The sequence below is a fragment of the Dendrobates tinctorius genome, unplaced genomic scaffold (assembly GCF_039654945.1).
Source record: "Dendrobates tinctorius isolate UK_male_01 unplaced genomic scaffold, ASM3965494v1 ptg000020l, whole genome shotgun sequence".
In the NCBI taxonomy this organism is placed as follows: domain Eukaryota; kingdom Metazoa; phylum Chordata; class Amphibia; order Anura; family Dendrobatidae; genus Dendrobates; species Dendrobates tinctorius.
Window position 1 is genome coordinate 40,188,437 of NW_027361688.1, and position 22,460 is coordinate 40,210,896.

Consider the following 22,460-nt stretch of genomic DNA (forward strand, 5'->3'; position numbering starts at 1 on the left):
TATGCTCGCTTATCCCTAGCTAAAATCTGAAAAAGTCCTATTGGACAGTATGAAAAATGCAACATTTATAGCTTTTATCTTCAAAGGGTACCTGTCAGGTCCCCCATGCCCACCAAACAAGCAGCATTAACATACAGTTGTGGCCAAAAGTATTGACACCCCTGCAATTCTGTTGGCTAATACTCAGTTTCTTCCTGAAAATGATTGCAAACACAAATTCTTTGGTATTATTATCTTCATTTAATTTGTCTTAAATGAAAAAACACAAAAGAGAATGAAGCAAAAAGCAAAACATTGATCATTTCACACAAAACTCCAAAAATGGGCCAGACAAAAGTATTGGCACCCTCAGCCTAATACTTGGTTGCACAACCTTTAGCCAAAATAACTGCGACCAACCGCTTCCGGTAACCATCAATGAGTTTCTTACAATGCTCTGCTGGAATTTTAGACCATTCTTCTTTGGCAAACTGCTCCAGGTCCCTGATATTTGAAGGGTGCCTTCTCCAAACTGCCATTTTTAGATCTCTCCACAGGTGTTCTATGGGATTCAGGTCTGGACTCATTGCTGCCCACCTTAGAAGTCTCTAGTGCTTTCTCTCAAATAATTTTATAGTGCTTTTTGAAGTGTGTTTTGGGTCATTGTCCTGCTGGAAGATCCATGACCTCTGAGGGAGACCCAGCTTTCTCACACTTGGCCCTACATTATGCTGCAAAATTTGTTGGTAGTCTTCAGACTTCATAATGCGATGCACACGGTCAAGCAGTCCAGTGCCAGAGGCAGCAAAGCAACTCCAAATCATCAGGGAACCTCCACCATGTTTGACTGTAGGGACCGTGTTCTTTTCTTTGAATGCCTCTTTTTTTCTCCTGTAAACTCTATGTTGATGCCTTTGCCCAAAAAGCTCTACTTTTGTATCATCTGACCAGAGAACATTCTTCCAAAGCGTTTTAGGCTTTTTCAGGTAAGTTTTGGCAAACTCCAGCCTGGCTTTTTTATGTCTCGAGGTAAGAAGTGGGGTCTTCCTGGGTTTCCTACTATACAGTCCCTTTTCATTCAGACGCCAACGGATAGTACGGGTTGACACTGTTGTACCCTCGGACTGCAGGGCAGCTTGAACTTGTTTGGATGTTAGTCGAGGTTCTTTATCCAACATCCGCTCAATCATGCGTTGAAATCTCTTGTCAATTTTTCTTTTCCGTCCACATCTAGGGAGGTTAGCCACAGTGCCATGGGCTTTAAACTTATTGATGACACTGCGCACGGTAGACACAGGAACATTCAGGTCTTTGGAGATGGACTTGTAGCCTTGAGATTGCTCATGCTTCCTCACAATTTGGTTTCTCAAGTCCTCAGACAGTTCTTTGGTCTTCTTTCTTTTCTCCATGCTCAATGTGGTACACACAAGGACACAGGACAGAGGTTGAGTCAACTTTAATCCATGTCAACTGGCTGCAAGTGTGATTTAGTTATTGCCAACACCTGTTAGGTGCCACAGGTAAGTTACAGGTGCTGTTAATTACACAAATTAGAGAAGCATCACAGGATTTTTCGAACAGTGCCAATACTTTTCTCCACCCTCTTTTTTATGTTTGGTGTGGAATTATATCCAATTTGGCTTTAGAACAATTCTTTTTGTGTTTTTTCATTTAAGACAAATTAAATGAAGATAATAATACCAAAGAATTTGTGTTTGCAATCATTTTCAGGAAGAAACTGAGTATTATCTGACAGAATTGCAGGGGTGTCAATACTTTTGGCCACAACTGTATACTGTATATATGACTAAATTTCCTGTCTAATCAGCCCTGTATAATGCTATTCACTAAAATCTTCTGTATGTTAAAAGAAAGTAGTTTTAACTTTCCTTTTCAAATACTAATTAGGACTTTGACCAGTCAGTAGGGTGATAATTTCTGCAGAATAGTGGTCCCTCTTTCCATGTTATCACTCCCTTATGGGGCGTGAAAAAACAAGCTTAACATAGAAATCTGATTTAATAATAGTCAATTTTCTAGTGACACATTCCCAAAGACAAAAATATATTAATGCCATCACTGGTTGAACAGTTTCTATAGTTTTAACAAGTTGAATTTTACATTGGTGCAACACGCGATGACTCATTGATATGACTACAGAGGATTTACGTCCTATAGGTGACCCTAACCTTTTACCACCCAGACATGACTAAAGAAATTCTGCTCTTAGAGATGGACTGACATCATTGTCCGGTAGTGAGAACACAACTAACCCCTAGGGAAGAATATTACGTAAATGTCATAAGCCACTATTGCTCCAAGTCATCACTGCCATCATTATCTCATCTTGGCTTTCATTGCAATGTCAGGTTCTAGCTATTAATCCATGAAACAGATGATAAATAATATCGGAGCCACCGAAAGGTCATCGATGACTGACGTCTAAGACTACACATCACAATATAATTAGGTGAATTAACAAGAGATGTCAAAATGTGTAATTGTTTAAAATGGTTGAATGAGATTAGAAATTTATATTTTTATTCTTATTTATGTATCTAGCAATCTGTCTACCTATATTTATATCACGGTGGTTCAGTGGTTAGCACTGCAGCCTGGAGTCTTGGGTTCAAATCCCACCAAGGACAACATCTGCAAGGAGTTTGTATGTTCTCCCCGTGTTTGCGTGGGTTTCCTCCCACATTCCAAAGACATACTGATAGGGAATTTAGATTGTGAGCCCCATCGGGGACAGTGATGATAATGTCTGTAAAGCGCTGCGGAATATGTTAGCGCTATATAAAAATAAAGATTATTATTAAGATTATTATTAATATCACATGCAACCTCTTGAACTTTTGAGATAACTGGTTTGTGTGCATCTGTAAGGCTCGGTGCACATTCATACTGCGCTCTATGTTGAGCTAGGCATCAGAATTTCCTTCCAAATCCCGGAAAAGCGGGACAGATAGCTGTTGCCAATTGAATGAAGAGTTTTCAATGAGGAGAGAGGAGAAAGTCACTGCCAAACTCAGTGACAACTGCTTATCCCCCCTGAAAACAAAGAATCCATCATTGAAATTCCAACAAACCGATGCATTTCTTCCATGGCATCATCTGTTTGATAGACAGTTGGGCAAATTGTCGGATGGTCTTACCAAAATGGGCCGGCTTGGCTGACTTTCAACTACTGCATATGGGTGCCATCATTATTCTGAGCTTGGAAATCCCTTTTAATATATACATGCTGAGAAAGCTAACCCAACCCACATCAGGCTCTGTGTATACAGTGTCTATAGACAGTGAGCTGCTTATCATGTAAAAGGGGCGGAGTCGTAGTTGCAAGCACGTGGACATCTAGTTACAGCAATGTTAATCACAAGATGATTAAAGCTTCAGAGTAACTAATCCGCACCACACAGCCGGACATGTGACACATCGTTGAGTTCAGAGTTTTAACCTGTATCTCATGTCATCCTCAGATTACATAGCAATAACCTGCTGACAGATTCGCTTTAACAAATATATTGCCTTCTACAAAGTACTTGATGTGTCTAGAAAATGTCCAAACTCATTTAAGAGTGTCTGATCACTCTGGTTTGGAAGATGACAAGCGAATGAATGATTGGGCTGAGTATGTATGAGAATGTCTGTTTGGGTGGAGGATTTTAATTTTCCCTGATTTCGTCATTTACTCTAGGATTACTTTGCTATCCCCCTCTGAGGGGTGGCCTGTGTTTTTTTTGTGATGTAAATTTATTCTATTTGTCTATATATTTTACTGAGAAGGTTGAGATCCCATTACCATAATGTTAAAATTACAAATACGGACTTTTGTAGGTTATTCATGTCTATGATTCATTTTTTTTTTCTTTATTTTTTCAATTATATTACAAAAAATAAAAATAAAAAATAAAAAAAAGAGCATAATGACCAATGGACAATGAAACAAGGGCTGTTGTGATGACGGTATTTTCACGCAGGTTGAGTCTCGGTTGACACTCACCAATTCAGGTCTACGTATGCATAGAGAAGATATCAGAATCAGTGTCTGCCACTGACACTGCTGCGACACCTGACGGCACGGTGGACTTATTGTGGTATGACCCCCTTATTTCTTGTCTTTTTTAACTTGGTTTATACAGTGGGGCAAAAAAGTATTTAGTCAGTCAGCAATAGTGCAAGTTCCACCACTTAAAAAGATGAGAGGCGTCTGTAATTTACATCATAGGTAGACCTCAACTATGGGAGACAAACTGAGAAAAAAAAATCCAGAAAATCACATTGTCTGTTTTTTTTTCATTTTATTTGCATATTATGGTGGAAAATAAGTATTTGGTCAGAAACAAAATTTCATCTCAATACTTTGTGATATATCCTTTGTTGGCAATGACAGAGGTCAAACGTTTTCTGTAAGTCTTCACAAGGTTGCCACACACTGTTGTTGGTATGTTGGCCCATTCCTCCATGCAGATCTCCTCTAGAGCGGTGATGTTTTTGGCTTTTCGCTTGGCAACACGGACTTTCAACTCCCTCCAAAGGTTTTCTATAGGGTTGAGATCTGGAGACTGGCTAGGCCACTCCAGGACCTTGAAATGCTTCTTACGAAGCCACTCCTTCGTTGCCCTGGCGGTGTGCTTTGGATCATTGTCATGTTGACAGACCCAGCCACGTTTCATCTTCAATGCCCTTGCTGATGGAAGGAGGTTTGCACTCAAAATCTCACGATACATGGCCCCATTCATTCTTTCATGTACCCGGATCAGTCGTCCTGGCCCCTTTGCAGAGAAACAGCCCCAAAGCATGATGTTTCCACCACCATGCTTTACAGTAGGTATGGTGTTTGATGGATGCAACTCAGTATTCTTTTTCCTCCAAACACGACAAGTTGTGTTTCTACCAAACAGTTCCAGTTTGGTTTCATCAGACCATAGGACATTCTCCCAAAACTCCTCTGGATCATCCAAATGCTCTCTAGCAAACTTCAGACGGGCCCGGACATGTACAGGCTTAAGCAGTGGGACACGTCTGGCACTGCAGGATCTGAGTCCATGGTGGCGTAGTGTGCTACTTATGGTAGGCCTTGTTACATTGGTCCCAGCTCTCTGCAGTTCATTCACTAGGTCCCCCCGCGTGGTTCTGGGATTTTTGCTCACCGTTCTTGTGATCATTCTGACCCCACGGGGTGGGATTTTGCGTGGAGCACCAGATCGAGGGAGATTATCAGTGGTCTTGTATGTCTTCCATTTTCTAATTATTGCTCCCACAGTTTTTTCTTCACTCCAAGCTGGTTGGCTATTGCAGATTCAGTCTTCCCAGCCTGGTGCAGGGCTACAATTTTGTTTCTGGTGTCCTTTGACAGCTCTTTGGTCTTCACCATAGTGGAGTTTGGAGTCAGACTGTTTGAGGGTGTGCACAGGTGTCTTTTTATACTGATAACAAGTTTAAACAGGTGCCATTACTACAGGTAATGAGTGGAGGAAAGAGGAGACTCTTAAAGAAGAAGTTACAGGTCTGTGAGAGCCAGAAATCTTGATTGCTTGTTTCTGACCAAATACTTATTTTCCACCATAATATGCAAATAAAATGAAAAAAAATCAGACAATGTGATTTTCTGGATTTTTTTTTCTCAGTTTGTCTCCCATAGTTGAGGTCTACCTATGATGTAAATTACAGACGCCTCTCATCTTTTTAAGTGGTGGAACTTGCACTATTGCTGACTGACTAAATACTTTTTTGCCCCACTGTATCTATTGACTGTTTGACCGTTTATTGGCACCTACTATTAGGATAAGGGTGCAGGACATTTTACATAAGAAAGTGCACTGGTTACCATATGCAATAGATACATCCCTGTATATATAACGGTTTCTATGGCTAGGATATAAAAAGTGGGTGTTTTTCTACCAGGTCCTTACAGATAATTCCGTTGCCTCAGATTGTACTGTCTGTGTCCCTTCTACACTTGTTATCTTTGTCTATTTGATGAACTTTTTACTCTAAAATATTGAATTAATAATAAAACTATTTATTTTGATATTATTTCATTGAGGTACTATTGCTCCTTCTTTTTTGGTGTCTAAAAACCTGACACCTGCATTTGGTTAGTTTTTTCAATGTTTTTTTCACCATCCGTTCAAGTCAATGGGTGAAAAACGCTGAAAGAAGCTGAAAAAGTGCTGAAAAAAGAGACATGCTCTATTGTAAAAAAAAAACAAAAACATGCATAGCACAAAATCTCGATGACAAAAAAAAACAAAGTGTGCATGAGATTTCTGAAATCTCATAGGCTTTGCTTTTACTGTAAAAAGCAGCTGGAAATTTGCATTAAAAATGCTGAAAAACGCCCAGTGTGAACTTAGCCTAAAAGAGATAAAAGAGAGCAGGTTTTGCCTGCAGAGAAAAATGCAGAAAAAAACGCAGGACACTTTCCTGGCATAGAAACCAAACAAGTAAAGTTGAGCGAAACAGGTAGGCCAAATTCATAAGTCGCCGACTTATGGCAAAGTCGGGTTTCGCCGACCGAAACCCGACCATAGCATGAAGTCGGCCATGCGGTCGGCAAAACGACCTTCAGGCTATGGGCCCACGTAGCGTTTTAAAACACACAATGAAAACTGGACTCCTTCCCAGAAATCATGCGTTTTTTTACCGCGATTGTGTTCGCGATTTTGCCGCGATTTTCTCAAGCACTTTCCAATCAATTTGAAGCATCGCTTGGAAAGTGATTGACAGGTTGGTCACACTCGTCAAACATAGTGTTTGACAAGTGTGAGCAGCTTTTTACTATTGAGGCCGCCTATGCGGCATCAATAGTAAAAGATAAAATGATAAAAAAATAAAAAATCGGGGTATATTTACCTTCCGACATCCCGCACTGCCATCCCGGGCCTCAGCGTTCCCAGCGATGCCTTGCGAGACCTGTGATGATGTTGGTCTCGCGTTGCTATAGCGATCTCGCGAGACCGCTAGAGTCACGCGAGACTACGTCATCACAGGACCTTGCCGCAAGGCATTACTGGGAACGCTTAGGCCGGGAATGCAGCGCGGGACGTCGGAAGGTAAATATACCCCGATTTTTTATTTTTTATTCTTTTTTTTAACAGGGGTATGGTACCCAGGGCCTGGAGGACAGTCTCCTCTCCTCCACACCGTGGGTACCAACCGCACATGAGACGCTTAACTTCCCGCATGGTGGGCATAGCCACATGCGGGAAGTAAGCGATTCTCATGCATTCCTATGGGTGTGGAATCGCGGCAATTCTTTGCGATTCCGCACAAAAGAATGATCATGCTGCGATTTTTTCCGCGATGCGATTCCGCCGCGGAAAAAAGCGCAGCATTAGCACAGCATGTGCGGAATGCCATAGGAATGCATGGGGTGCGTCATGTATAAGATTTTTAAATGTTTTTGCAGCGTTTTCGCGCCGAAAATCACTGCAAAAACACTTAAAAATCGCATCGTGGGCACGCAGCCTCAAAGTCGGATCACCCAGAATGCTTGCACATGACTTTTTTCAGCCACTGAGCAAGGACGTACACTGTGGGCAATGAGATGGCATGTGCAGCGTCCGGGGAGAGAGAGATTTTGTGCACTTTAAAAAAGCGGTCCGGCATGTAGGTGTGTTTCCTGTCCTCCACTCCCTGCCAACTTTGCTTCCCCATTAACTTGCATTGGGTTTCAATCAGACCTTTGACTTATCACGATAGTCGGCCGATTTCGTTCGACTTGACTTTTGAGAAAGTCGGATTTCATGAAACCCAACTCGACCGTAAAAATGGCAAAGTCGCTCATCTCTACAAACAAGCACCACAATCAAGTGCCGAAACATGTATACCAAGTCCGGACAATGCAGGATGTGACATCAATGGCAATTCCGAGGCCGAAGCCGGAGCTTCTAACTATGTATCTGCAGAAAGGCCAAAGTATCTTATAATACAATAATATCTGAAACCCCATTGCGAGAAAGTCAGAAAGCTGCAGGTTACTTTCCTATTAGCCATGAAGATATTAAACTTGGCCCTGGCTGTTGTATTTGTTTCTCATCCATCTTCCGGCAGATGGATAACAGTCCGTATGCAAAGGAAAAATAGCGCTGAACCAGCAAATGGAAAAGACAGATTAAATCTCTGAAAGTCCAAAATATCAATCTCCGACTCTATCAAGACGGCTATTTGACTTGGTCTTGTTTGCGCAGCATTTATTGACGGCGGCTCTCTTGTCATTCACAAGGTATAAGGTTGGAGTCCAGCAGGGAAAGAGTTTTGAACGTTGCATCGGTCGTTATAGACTTCATTGGCAAATGTTACTTCTGTCCTAATAGACGATAGTAAGAAGTAAACACTTTAAGTGACATCCATCAGCAAACACAATCATGTTTAAAGTCAACATCGGCTTGCTTCCTCGGCATACTGATAGACGCATTATCAATACTGCTCTTCGCATTCCCTGCTGATGATAATCGCGAAAAGTCTGATAAATTACATATAATCCAGCATTGTACATTATTACTGGATTGCACTTTAATATCACTATGGTTCATATCTATAGAGCTATATGTCTTTTTAGGGCATATGGACATCACAGGAGGTAGTAACCTGCCCAGTACACCCCTTATTCCAGGCTCGGACTGGCCCATAGGGGAACAGCGGAATCCCCTGGTGGGCCCCAGTGCAAATCAGGGCCCCCAATCCCACTATTTGGGCAATACTTGGCATAATTCAGTTGATTCACTTCCGAAAAAAGCAGCATTTCATCATTCATTAACCAAACTGCCCAGTGTATTATTATATAGAGATATAGGTAAATTTGTGAATAAGGATAGTGTAATATTTGTATACAGGTGAAAAGTGGGCCCCCCAAAGTCAATGGTTCTGGTGGGCCCTTGGCACCCCAGTCCGACACTGCCCTATTCATAGTAACATAGTAACATAGTAACATAGTTATTAAGGTTGAAGGAAGACTTTAAGTCCATCTAGTTCAACCCATATCCTATCCTAAACTACCCTGACATGTTGATCCAGAGGAAGGCAAAAAAAACCCATGTGGCAACAGTAAGCTTCACATTGGGGAAAAAAATTCCTTCCCGACTCCACATACGGCAATCAGACTAGCTCCCTGGATCAACGCAATATTAAGGAGACTAGTGTATATACCCTGTAATATTATACTTTTCAAGAAAGGCATCCAGTCCCTTCTTAAATTTTAGTAGTGAATCACTCATTACAACATCATATGGCAGAGAGTTCCATAGTCTCACTGCTCTTACAGTAAAGAATCCAAGTCTGAGTATGCTTAAACCTTCTTTCCTCCAGACGTAGAGGATGCCCCCTTGTCCCCGTCACAGGTCTAAGAGTAAAAAGATCATTAGAAAGGTCTTTGTATTGTCCCCACATATATTTATACATTGTAATAAGATCACCCCTAAGCTTTCGATTCTCCAAACTAAATAACCCCAAGTGTAATAACCTGTCTTGGTATTGCAGACCCCCTAGTTCCCTAATAACCTTGGTCGCTCTTCTCTGCACCCGCTCCAGTTCAGCTATGTCTTTCTTATACACCGGAGACCAGAACTGTACACAGTATTCTAAGTGTGGTCGCACTAGTGATTTATATAGAGGTAAAATTATGTTCTCTTCATGAGCATCTATGCCTCTTTTAATGTATCCCATTATTTTATTTGCCTTTGCAGCAGCTGCTTGACTCTGGCCACTAAATGTGAGTTTGTCGTCCACCCATACACCCAGGTCTTTTTCAGTGACTGTTTTGCCCAGTGTTTTACAATTAAGCACATAATTTTACAACTTGTTCGTTCTACCCAAGTGCATGACCTTACATTTATCCCCATTAAAGCTCATTTGCCATTTATCAGCCCAAGCTTCTAGTTTACATAAATCCTCCTGTAATATAAAATTGTCCTCCTCTGTATTAATTACCCTGCAGAGTTTAGTGTCATCTGCAAATATTGAAATTCTACTCTCTATGCCCCCTACAAGGTCATTAATAAATATGTTAAAAAGAAGCGGGCCCAAAACTGACCCCTGTGGTACCCCACTGCTAACCGTGATCCAGTCCAAGTGTGCTCCATTAATAACCACCCTTTGTTTCCTATCCCTGAGCCAGCTCTTAACCCACCTACACATATTTTCCCCTATCCCCATTGTTCTCATTTTATGTATCAACCTTTTGTGTGGCACCGTATCAAAAGCTTTTGAAAAGTCCAAGTACACCACATCCACTGCATTCCCTTGGTCCAGTCCGGAACTTACCTCTTCATAAAAGCTTATCAGATTAGTCTGACAGGAACGGTCTCTTGTAAACCCATGTTGATATTGGGTCATGAGGTTATTCAATGTGCAAAAGAAACTACTCTCCATTTAAAGAATAGATTGTATTTCAACTTTGTACTTACTTCTTCCTTTCCGACTCCATTTTGATTTTTAGATATCACTCTTTATGTTGGTCCTCTACGTTCTGCTATAAATTCTAAGATGCAACATCACAGCATCTCACGGTGAGCTAGAGCCATGGACCGTATCGTAAGTAGTAAAAAACACAGAAGTATGTAATAAGAAAGTTTAACTCCTTCATTGCAACTGTGTGAAAAGAGCTGTCTTATCATCATCAGTAACTGTGAAGAGTGTTTCTGTCTTCCATTTTGGAGAAATTTTATTGTAGAGTCAGTGCAATTTCATCATACCGAAACTTCTGGTGACTCCTTTTGAGATAACATAAAGACATGTAGTTTCTATGATGGTACCATGTGATCACATGTCCCAACTGAAAAGAAGGATTTTGTCAACTTTCAGATAGAAGGAGACAACGAAATAAGGTTATGCTAGCTGAATCATATATTGGACTAATAGTTGCAGAATGATTTAAAAAAATATTTTTTGTCCTGCTATTATTTAAAGAAGCTTAAAACTTAAAGGCAATCTGTCATCTTTAAATGTCACCCACATTGCTGAGAAGGATGTCGGTGAAGGAACAGGGAGAGTGATGAGAAGAGTCGGGCACGTGGAATTTAAATATCTGATGCATTTGTTGTCCTAAAAAATTAAAAGGAATCTGTCAACATGTGTTTGCTGTGTAATTGAGAGCCAGAGACACTGATTACTATGACGTGTCACTTACTCAGCTGTGTTTTTAAGCTTCAATAAAATCAGTGTTTCATCAGCAGTAGATTAAAGGCCCTGCCTCACATAGCGAGATCGCAAGCGAAATCGCTAATGCGTCACCGATCTCGCCTGCGATCTTGCTACATGTGACACGCAGCAGCGACCGGCCCCCCTGCTGGATATCGCTGATCATGCAGTAATGTCCTGGGCCATTTTTTTGGCGCCGGCATCCCGCTGGCCAGCATGCATCGTTGTGTTTGATAGCTGGATTGTTGCTGCATCGTTGAAGACATCTGCCTGTTTGGCAGCTCACTAGCGATCATTTAGCAACGCACCAGTGATCCTTACCAGGTCGTATCGTTGTCGGGATCGCTGGTGCGTTGCTAAGTGAAACGGGACCCTAAGACTAGAAGACTAGATGTCTTGTGCTTCCTGGTCGAACCACGCTAACACCACTGATTAGCAGCTTTTTGTCGATACGCATTGTACACAGAAAGCTTCCAACCAGTGGTGTGAACGGGTTATACTGGGAACAGCATTCTGAGCTCTGCTAGATCTGCAGCAGAGAAAACTGTGATTCTTTCACAACTGATTCACCTAATAAACTAAGTGATTAATCGCTAATATCAGGGTCTCTGCCCCTACATCTTGCTCCTATCAGTTTACATAGCAAAAACTTGTAGGCAGATTTCCTTTAAATGCAGTAGCATACTGCACTCTCCTTCCATGGAAACACATACATGCTCAGCCGATCGGGCTGTGCATTTGCATAAGGGAGTCAGTAGGAATAGTTGTCAGCTGCATGAATTTTTCCTAACAATTATTGAAGGTTTACAGGCAACTTTATTTTCATAGAGTACTCTCTTTTCATATGAATTACATTTGACTTAGACATATGACTGCATTTTTGCTAAATCTATATCATAGGTATAGTTAAAGGGGTGGTCTGACATACAAATACATTTTCATTCTAAATCCCTATCTGCTTAGTTACTCTATCTTTCCCTAGCTATATGTTTTTCTTTTAATTTTCCATTGCTCACTTTTTGATGACTGTTCAATTGACAATCCCAGTGCACACTGGGATACTCAAAGCATCATCAGGGGCAGACTGTCCCATCCCTAAAACAAAGAGTCATCAATGACCTTCATTTCAGAGGCTGGGCTAGTACCTGTGTGATGTGCACAATGACAGTGCGCTCCTTCACTGGCTGAGCGCACCGTCAATTCACATTGTCAGAATAATACCCAGTGTGCAGAGGTCAGCGCTGTCTTCACAGTGCACTCTGTTGCTGATTCGTTACTGCTAATCTGAGCCTGCAAGAGAGAACACTATCCCAGTAAGCACTAGGATTCTCAAGTGAAGCGTCATCAAAAAGGAAGTAGGGGGAAAAAAAAAGAAAAGCAGTTAGAGAGTGCAGATAGGAAAAGAAAATGAACTTTTAGTTAAAGTATATTACAAAATAGTTTAGATTATGGCATAACATAGATAGGGATTTAGGATCAAAATTGATCTATATGGCACACTACACCCTTTAAAGAAGTGGCCTTTAGACACATAAGTCCTCGGTGATAGGTTGGAGCAAGTGACAAGCTGAAAATCCTAGCTATTATTATTATTCTCCAAACTATTGCTTTCTATACTGCAGAAAAGCTACTTTTATATTGTAAACTGCAAAGATTATTAGGATGATACAATGGATACCAACAGCAGGCCAAGGAAAAACAAAGAATCAAGACAACATATCAAAAGCGTCTTTCTCTTGTCTCGAATAGTCGCATTGAATGTACGGTCCGGTTAATAATCCCCACATCCTAATGGCGAATGTCATTTAAAGGATGTCTCATAAGACAAGGAAATAGCTGAGCTGTGCTCTGCAGGAGTTCATCATTATTAACAGTCATTAGACAGACCTCTGCATGCAGCCTTCTGTAATGTCCTGCAGTGCCTATGTTAGCCCAAAGGAATTTATGCAATCATCTGCAATGTCTGCTGTAGCAAGTTCCGCAATGCTCTGCCTCGCAAAGGCTTTAGCATCTGAAGTTGGAAATGATGTAACGCTCTGCACATTGCATCCCTTGAAGCTATTGTATATGACTGATGGCACTCTATGCGATGGCCTGCAGAATTTTTTCTTTTACAGGGAGAAGGAGTACGAAAGGCATAATCACCATTGCACCTTCCCGAAATGTAAAACCATGAAAAAATTTGTTTGATCAAAGAGATTGCAGTTCTTGCAAACATTGGATCCAAAATCCCGTCATCCTGGTTCCGCCAAAATGTACAACTCAATGATAATCTGCCGTCAAGTTTATTGACCCTGAATTTAGAGAACCAAGGAAATATGTGGGAGATGAAATGGAATTCCAGCTTCAGAGTCTTCTAGCAAAAGCCAAAAGTTTACAAAAGAGAATGGAAACAAGTCGCAACAGCCTTATCACAAAAATGTAAAATGTCAGCAAACGCGTTTCAGACAACCGTCTTTACTCAGTGTCTGAAATGCGTTTGCTGAAATTTTACATTTTCACTATATTTGTATTGCAACTTTTTCTTAATTTTATTTTGTATGAATAAACTTTTGACTTATAATAGAAGACTCGGATGTTGGAATTTAATTTCATTTATTTACCTCCTGTGGCACTACAGGTTTCTATACAATGGATCTTCTTACGGGTGCTGACTTTGTTTCTGTACAAAGGAAATATGTATTTTTTTTAAGCTTTTTCTGAGTGCCACAAGCATTTTTTTTTTATTATTCCCATGGTTTTTGTGTAGTTTTTTTTTTTACTGGTGTTTTCCGATAGATTTTTTTTAGCTTCATTGGATAATGAAGAAACTGCTAGCAGTGTTTGAAGACGTTGGCAAAATGCCTAAAAAGACACTCGTTGGTCTCTTTAGACTTCCCACTTGCTTGTATTGTAAAGTATACATCTTACTCTTTTTTACTGTTTGGTGTCTTTGGAAACCTGAAGCAGTTAAAAGATGCTGTAAATCCGAAACATATGTTGCCTGAACAGCAAGCAGTTTTTACACAAAAATGCATATGTTCATTCTTTTTAGCATTTTCTGGGAGGTGTTCGGAGCAGAATCTACCTAAAAATACATACCCTTCAAGGGGTTTTTGGGGCACGAGACAATTTTCTTTAGTCATACTATCTGACTGCAGATTGCTGAATTGTGACAGTGTGTAGTGTGCCCACTTTGACAATTTCCAGCGGGAATGGTTGATCATATGATCACAAGTATGTGACTTGGCTACTTGTGGTCAGGTGATAACTAGTTTGTCATCTGCTTTTCTCAATGTTCTCTTGATAGAATATGCTGAAACTCTAGTCGACACATGATCTTAAAGAGGTTGTCCACTACTTTAGTATTGATGACCTATCCCTTGGCTAGATCATCAAAGTGTGATCATTCAGAATCCAACACCCAGCACTTCCGCCGATCAGCTGTTTTGGATGTTGGCGGTGATGGATGCTAGCCGGAAATACTCATTTGTGAAGCTGGCCGTCTTGTGATAGTGGCTGACGTTTGGTACTACACATATGCCTCCTATTCAAGTCAATAGTAGGCGGATGGGTGGTACTCTGCGGTGGCTACTTTCAGAACACATCCGGATCCGCAAGTGAGTACTTCCGGCCGGCGGCCGATAATAACAGCTGATCGGCAGGGGTGTCGGGTGTGGGACCCTGACCGATAAGACATTGATGACCTATCCTAAGGACTATCTCTTGTCCTATACAACCTCTTTAAGTACGGAAATCACATACTTGTGGTCACGTGATCATCCAATCGCACTACAAATACAGAGGAATCGCAACAGTGTGCACATTATCACGATTCAGTATTCTGCAGTTACATAGTATGACTGCAGAAAATTATCTAAAGCCCAGAAAAAACCACTGAACAGGCTTATTGCATTCTTTAGAATGTATCACCTATTCAAATGATTGGTGATAACTTGCTGATAAGTTGTGAATCTGACCTCTGGGACCCCCACCAATCTGAAGAACCGGGGCTCCCCTTCTGAATGGAGCGGAGGCCAATCATGCGTCCTGCCGCTTCATTCATTCTCATGGTAGTACCGAAGACAAGACAAGAGCAGCACTTGGCTATTTCTGGTGGCTCCATTAAAGGGAAGCAGTTTTTTTTTGCTATTTAAACTAAGATGACCATGATATAGAGCAAGAGAGCCTGATTCCAAGGATGTGTCATTATTAGGCTGTGTGCTGTAGTTTCAACACAATCAGTGTTTTAGCAGTTTGAGTTTATTATTAGAGCATTAGATCTCACATCCATGGCAGTCAAGCTAATCTGTCTAAGCCCGCCCCCACCATTGATTGTTAGCTTGCTGACAATGTACAGTGTACACGCCTCCCCTTGAGAAAGCGAAACTAAGAGCAACAAAACACGCGTCGAGGTGCATCTGGACCGGCTCCTAAGTACTGGGTGAGAGAATTTTTTATTCCCCCTCTGTCCTCCATATAAATATCTGGTCATATGGATATGGTATATGGCAAATGGCAATAAGATGTGATATTATGGAGGATAATTTATGGTTACCCGGTCCCCATAAGATATAATGGTGATTTTTATACAAAATTGGGAGACTGAGGCTTATTGTGTTTATTGTGCTTTGACATAATATAGGGGCTCACTCATGGGATATATTATTATCGGACCTATAAGGCTGTGATGTGTTTATGTTGTACTTAGTGGCGTTTGGTCCTGTTTTGGTCCTCATTTGAGTGTTTCTTTAATTTGTAATGGATTAATAAAGACTTTTGGGTCGCCCCCCAGGGCTGCGGGGTACTCGGTACCGGGCCGGACTCTCAGATGGGAATGTCACAGCAGCGGTGACCCGGTCCATGGTCCTGGGCGCCCAATGTAAAAGGGGAATTGAATGGTGAAGTGTAGTTGAAATGAATCGTTCGTGACGCCACCTGTGGTGTTCGGCAAGGGAGGTGTTAAGCCGACGCTGCATGCAGATCCTCTGGGACTGATGGTATGGCGCAGCAAAGATGTTATAGCTCCCCACAGGTGGAGCTGTACTTCCAGGGCAGTGTAGATGTAGAGGTCAAGGGAAGGCGTAGGTGAGGCAATGTCGAGCACCAAGATGTAGCAGTGCCGGGTGTGTTGGCGCAGGAATAAGTGGAGGACACCAGAGTATGTAGTTCCAAAGCTTTACTCACAGTCTGTTGTGCAAACAGGTGCCTGCCTCTGTGCTGTGTCCTCCGGGTCAGGGACTCAGTCAAGCTCCCGGCCAGATGGAATACTCCTTTCCCACACTCCGCCAACATGTGCCTTTCTGAACGTCTCCCCTTATAGCGCCTTTAGATGAAGTACTCCTAGTACTGAGTTACACTGGAGTTCCTCCTGTCCGATGTTCCTATGAACTCTACTTGTACGACAGACAGCTGTAGCCTGCTTCAGGGACTCCTTGCTACTAAGTCCCAGCTCACTATCCAGTTGCTGTTGTGCCCCCAAGTCTTGTATGGAAATAAAGTGGTCACTACTTCTATTCCTCCGGTGTCTGCTGCAGGACCATTAGTATCCATACAACCTCGGGGACCGGGCCCCGGCCTTGCGCTTAGAACTTCTAGGAAGGGTTCTCTTCTAACCCACGTCCTCTGTTCTCTTTCAATCCTCACATCCCGTACTAATACTTGCTTTCTATGGAGAATCAGGCTTTCAGTCTATGTTGCTCTCTCTCTTCCTTTCCCGTGCCAGCAGGCCCAGGTCACTGGGATCTGCTGCAGCACTTCCATCCATCTATCCCTCTCTCCGGGGATCTTCTTCTTTCCAGCTCTCTAACCAACTGACCTCCAAACCTAAACTCTTCCCGCTCCTTGTAATGTAAACTAACTCCACCCACCTCCCAGCACGTTTCGCGTTCCAAGCAGGGAGCCACCAATGGGTGCTTTGCTATACTCCAAGCAGGGAGCCGCCGAAGGTGCTTGGCTACACTACTTTGTGTGCTTTGCTACACTACTCAGGAGGAGGTGCAGTACCTCTGTGGCGACTGAGCCTCAGGGGCACCACATACCCCCCCCGTTAAAGACAGCACGTCCGCGGGCTGCAAGATAAACAAAGTTGACAATACAGGAACATACAAACATTTTATATTGCATAATAAACAGGTCTTATACTAAACTTCCCAATGTGGGAGGCACTGTTTCTTGAACGTTACAAACAAGTTAACTGCCTGTCTATATTTAAAGTTATGCTACCTAATTCAAAGTGCTATAGCAACAGATTCACCATCACTCGAGCAACACATTTGCTAGTGACACATTTCTTCTCCACTTTTATTTGACTCTCACATCTTTATTCAAATTCTGCAACATAGTCACTGTATTTCTTTCTCAATTAGACCCTATAAAATCTGTCATTAATACTTTCACTACACACTATCATTGTCTAGCTTCTTATTCAAACACAGTTAGCATTATCAATAAGTGCAAAGAGTAGACACTGGTCCGGCCATTATGTCTTGAAATGTCCTTATCCTGAGGTAGTCCTTATTCAAGGAAAGGTTCCTATGTAAAACCAAGAGAGAGCACCTAAAGAGGTGCAAACTATTTACAAGTACAGTTCTGGATCACTCAGCGTCCATGATCTCCACAGTTCAAGTGTAAAGGCTGCCAATGGAACTAGGCAACAACTGGATCAACAGAGAACATAATCAAAAATAGAAAAATATTAGAAAACTGAAAAACAGGCACAATGGTGCAAATACCCTCCTGGGCAACAAAGTTAGTTTACTGTAAATTGCTAAAGTAGTGGTGATCCCCTCCTGGGGTGAAAAACGAGTTGGCAGACAGCAGGTACTTTTCCTCCCAAAGGGTGAAATTGGTGACCTCCTGTACTTTTGGCTGCGGGACTGGTGCTGATGCAGCTTGGCTTATGGGGGCAGATATTCGCACGGCTTTGGTGATGACTGTGGGTGGAGGAGCAGCAGGTTGCTTCTGCCTGTAGCTCTCAATGAAATCCTCCGGGATATGGTGTATATTTAGGGCATACCACCCCCTTAGCCCCTCATGCCGGGTGAAAGTCACGTAATCCCCTGGGTGTAGGTTCTGGACAGGATGTCCCTTTCTCAGATGGGACTCCACATTTCTCCGATTAAAGAACAGGTCGGAGATCTGTTGGTGGTCAGAGATAAAACCGAACCCCCCGCTCATGGTTCACATTGAAAACCTGGCCCCATCCTGCTGAATCCCGGGGACCATAGTGACCAGCACGGGCTTTGTCTTTGCGGGCTAGGTCAGGGCCCAGCACAGACAATCTTCTCTGTTCCCTCTCCTGCTGCTCAGCTGCCAGTTGTCGGATGGTCTCCTGGCAGTGGGACCTCGTCTTTTCCTCCTCTTCCCGGGACTAATCTTTGCCCACCCTGGACCGTGGTACTACTGTTAGGGGTTCCAGTGATTCCCCCGGGGGACTGGTATCCCGGTCCCAGACCAGATCTAGCACGACCTGGCCAGCCGCTGCTACCACGGTACACCCCAAGGTCTTCCCAGGCACAGGGACGCCAGACGTACCTGGAGCCTCCTGGGGGCACTCCGGTACAGGTTGGAGATAGCCGGCGGCAGCGGGGATATCCACCGGGATGGGCCGGTGAGGCGGCAGAGGCGCCGGTGGAGCAGATGGCAGCTCCAGGTCCGTGGGGGTTTCCGGTGGGATCTGCGCAGCCGCGTCAGGTCCAGGCGGGAGCTCCTCTTCCTCTGCTTCGGCTCCCTTGGCAGCATGGAGTGGCATGGAGATGTCCACAGACGCTGCCGGGGTCATTGCAGCCGTCTCGGGTGCTAAGGGGGCTTCCTGGAGGAGATCCGGTGCAGCGGTGACAGGTACTGGTGTTGCGGGTACCGCAGGTGCAGGCCCCTCCTGGGCGCGCTGCAGGTTCAATGTCCATAACGCTTCCTGCCTCAGCTGGGCTTCCACGTTAGCTGGGCTATCTCGTCCTCCAGCTGTTGGTGGTTCTTCCTGGAGACAGGGTTGGAGCCTTCAGCCATGGCGCCGGGGAGATTCAGCTCAACCTCCACGTGCTCCGCAGGCCTCCTCCCTTCTCCTTCCAAGATGGCGTTCTGGCGTTCTTCCTGTCTGAGCTCTTTTCCCGCCACTGGCCTCTGCACCTCCTTCTGGGGGCGGCGTCTTCTTCTAACTCCTCCATACCAGGCCTGTATACGAACCCCTCGGGGGGTGGGCCATGTTGCTGTCGCATAGAAGTTCAGACAGGGGAGGCCCAGGACAGTTCGCAGTCGTTTCTTAGGACCACCCATGTTGTCACGCCCTTCTTCACTGCTCCAGCAGCCATTTTTAGCGTTCATTTTACAGTCTATTAAATTGGGTCTTCTTCACATTTTCAAAAACTTTAAGTCTGAGGCACACAGAACCCAATGGCATTGGGTCTCGTCATCCTTTTCATGACGCCAAGTTGGGTCGCCCCCCAGGGCTGCAGGGTACTCGGTACCGGGCCAGTCTCTCAGATGGGAATGTCACAGCAGCGGTGACCCAGTCCATGGCCCTGGGCGCCTAATGTAAAAGGGGAATAGAATGGTGAAGTGTAGTTGAAATGAATCGTTCGTGACGCCACCTGTGGTGTTCGGCAAGGGAGGTGTTAAGCCGACGCTGCATGCAGATCCTCTGGGACTGATGGTATGGCGCAGAAAATATGTTATAGCTCCCCACAGGTGGAGCTGTAGTCCCAGGGCAGTGTAGATGTAGAGGTCAAGGGAAGGCGTAGGTCAGGCAATGTCGAGCACCAAGATGTAGCAGTGCCGGGTGTGTTGGCGCAGGAATAAGTGGAGGACACCAGAGTATGTAGTTCCAAAGCTTTACTCACAGTCTGTTGTGCAAACAGGTGCCTTCCTCCGTGCCGTGTCCTCCGGGTCAGGCACTCAGTCAACCTCCAGGCCAGATGGAATACTCCTTTCCCACACTCCGCCAGCATGTGCCTTTCTGAACGTCTCCCCTTATAGCGCCTTTAGATGAAGTACTCCTAGTACTGAGTTACACTGGAGTTCCTCCTGTCCGATGTTCCTATGAACTCTACTTGTACGGCAGACAGCTGTAGCCTGCTTCGGAGACTCCTTGCTACTAAGTCCCGGCTCACTATCCAGTTGCTGTTGTGCCCCCAAGTCTTGTGTGGGAATAAAGTGGTCACTACTTCTATTCCTCCGGTGTCTGCTGCAGGACCATTAGTATCCATACAACCTCGGGGACAAGGCCCCGGCCTTGCGCTTTGAAATTCTAGGAAGGGTTCTCTTCTAACCCACGTCCTCTGTTCTCTTTCACTCCTCACGTTCTGTACTAATCCTTGCTTTCTATGGAGAATCAGGCTTTCAGTCTATGTTGCTCTCTCTCTTCCTTTCCCATGCCAGCAGACCCAGGTCACTGGGATCTGCTGCAGCACTTCCATCCATCTATCCCTCTCTCTGGGGATCTTCTTCTCTCCAGCTCTCTAACCAACTGACCTCCAATCCTAAACTCTTCCCGCTCCTTGTAATGTAAACTAACTCCACCCAGCTCCCAGCACGTTTCGTGTTCCAAGCAGGGAGCCACCAATGGGTGCTTTGCTATACTCCAAGCAGGGAGCCGCCGAAGGTGCTTTGCTACACTACTTTGTGGTGTGGGGTGCAGGTGTTGGAGTGTGGTTGGGAGTCTCCACCTTACCTGGATGGTGGGATACTACACCTCAGGAGGAGGTGTAGTACCTCTGTGGCGACTGAGCCTCAGGGGCGCCACACTTTTATAATTTTATTAAAACTCCTGTGGTTCTCTGGTTTCCATAGTGTACACAGGAAGTTGCTAATCAGGGGTATGGGCGGGGTTATACACAGCACAGAAGTCTGAGTTCTGCTACATCTACATCAGACAAAGCAGGGATTCTATGAAAACTACAAATAGCAGCCCAGAAAGTGATACATCTCTCGAATCCGGATCTCTTGCCCTTTATTATGCTGCTCTCAGATCACATAGCAAAAACTTGCTGACGGATTACTTTTAGTAATGAATCGACTGGCAACACGCATGATAGACCTTTGCTCCATTTAGATGGGGAGCCACGGTTCTTGGGATTGGTGAGGGTTCTGGTGGTTGGACCATCAGCGATCAGGAAGACCACCAAGTTGGATCACCAACCAGGAACTTATCCAATGGATAGAGGTGAACTTATAAACTAGAGAATGCCCACTAAAATTAGGGACTTATTTTCAGCCCAATAACAAGTGAGCGAGTCTGTGGAGAGGGGCTCCAAACTTAGGTTTGCCCATCAGCTTTTGTGCTGAAGAGGGAAATGAATGGGGTAAAGAAACATTTCAAAATGAAGTTTTCTTTTCTGTATAAGATTGTTGAACCGTCTCCTCTTACATGCAAGTGTTTGCCAAGTCCTTGTTATCTCAGTGAAGTGTGTGACGCAGGTGGACATTGTATATAAATAGTCTTCTTCAAGGCCCTTTTGATTCTTTTGATGTTTTAAGGTTAATGTAACCACAGACCGGTTAAAGAGCGCTCCAGATTTTGACTTGTGAGGTCGTCGAGTGTTTCGCTGTCCCTTATCCAGCAGTCCGTGATGCATTTCTGGGTTGTTATTGATCGGGAAATAGGTCAAGTGATAGGCTCTTATTATAGAGTACATGAGATGGCTGCTTATCGGATAAATGGAAGATTGATCTTTAAGAAGAACACATTTACCTGTTTAATTACAAACACAAACGTCAAATACATTTCACAAAGGTTCCGATGTAACTGTATTATAGCACATTAATAATATCCGGTACATTTTGTGCACACCTTAAACTGAATTCTGGTTGGAAATGATAGCGATAACCTTTAATTCACTTACAGAAATGTGAATATGATTCTTTTATCTCATTCGGAATAATATTACTTTGAACTAAAATGGATATTATACTTTTTATGTTTTTTTTCGCCCGACCACAAGTCACTAATGGAAGCTGGTTGAGCACAATATGACAAAATGCAGCTTCATATGTAGCTTAGGGTTATTCCACATTGTGTTTTGCGGTGCCTGTCGAGGATATGCTGTAAATTAGGAGGAACGTCTGATGCATACCTCATATGCCACTGAGTCCTCTGCAGTTATACGCTCATTGTAGCCTCCAGAAAAAATACTGGATACTTCTGCCTTCTGCATGGCAAAAACATCCCACTGAAGGCCAATGGGTGGAAAGAAGCCTATATGTTCATGCCATGAAGAAGGATCATAACTAGTGTTGAGCATTCCGATACTGCAAATATCGGGTATCGGCCGATATTCGCTGTATCGGAGTTCCGATACCGAGTTCCGATATTTTTACAATATCGAATACCGGAATCGGAAGTTCCCATAATGCAATGAGCC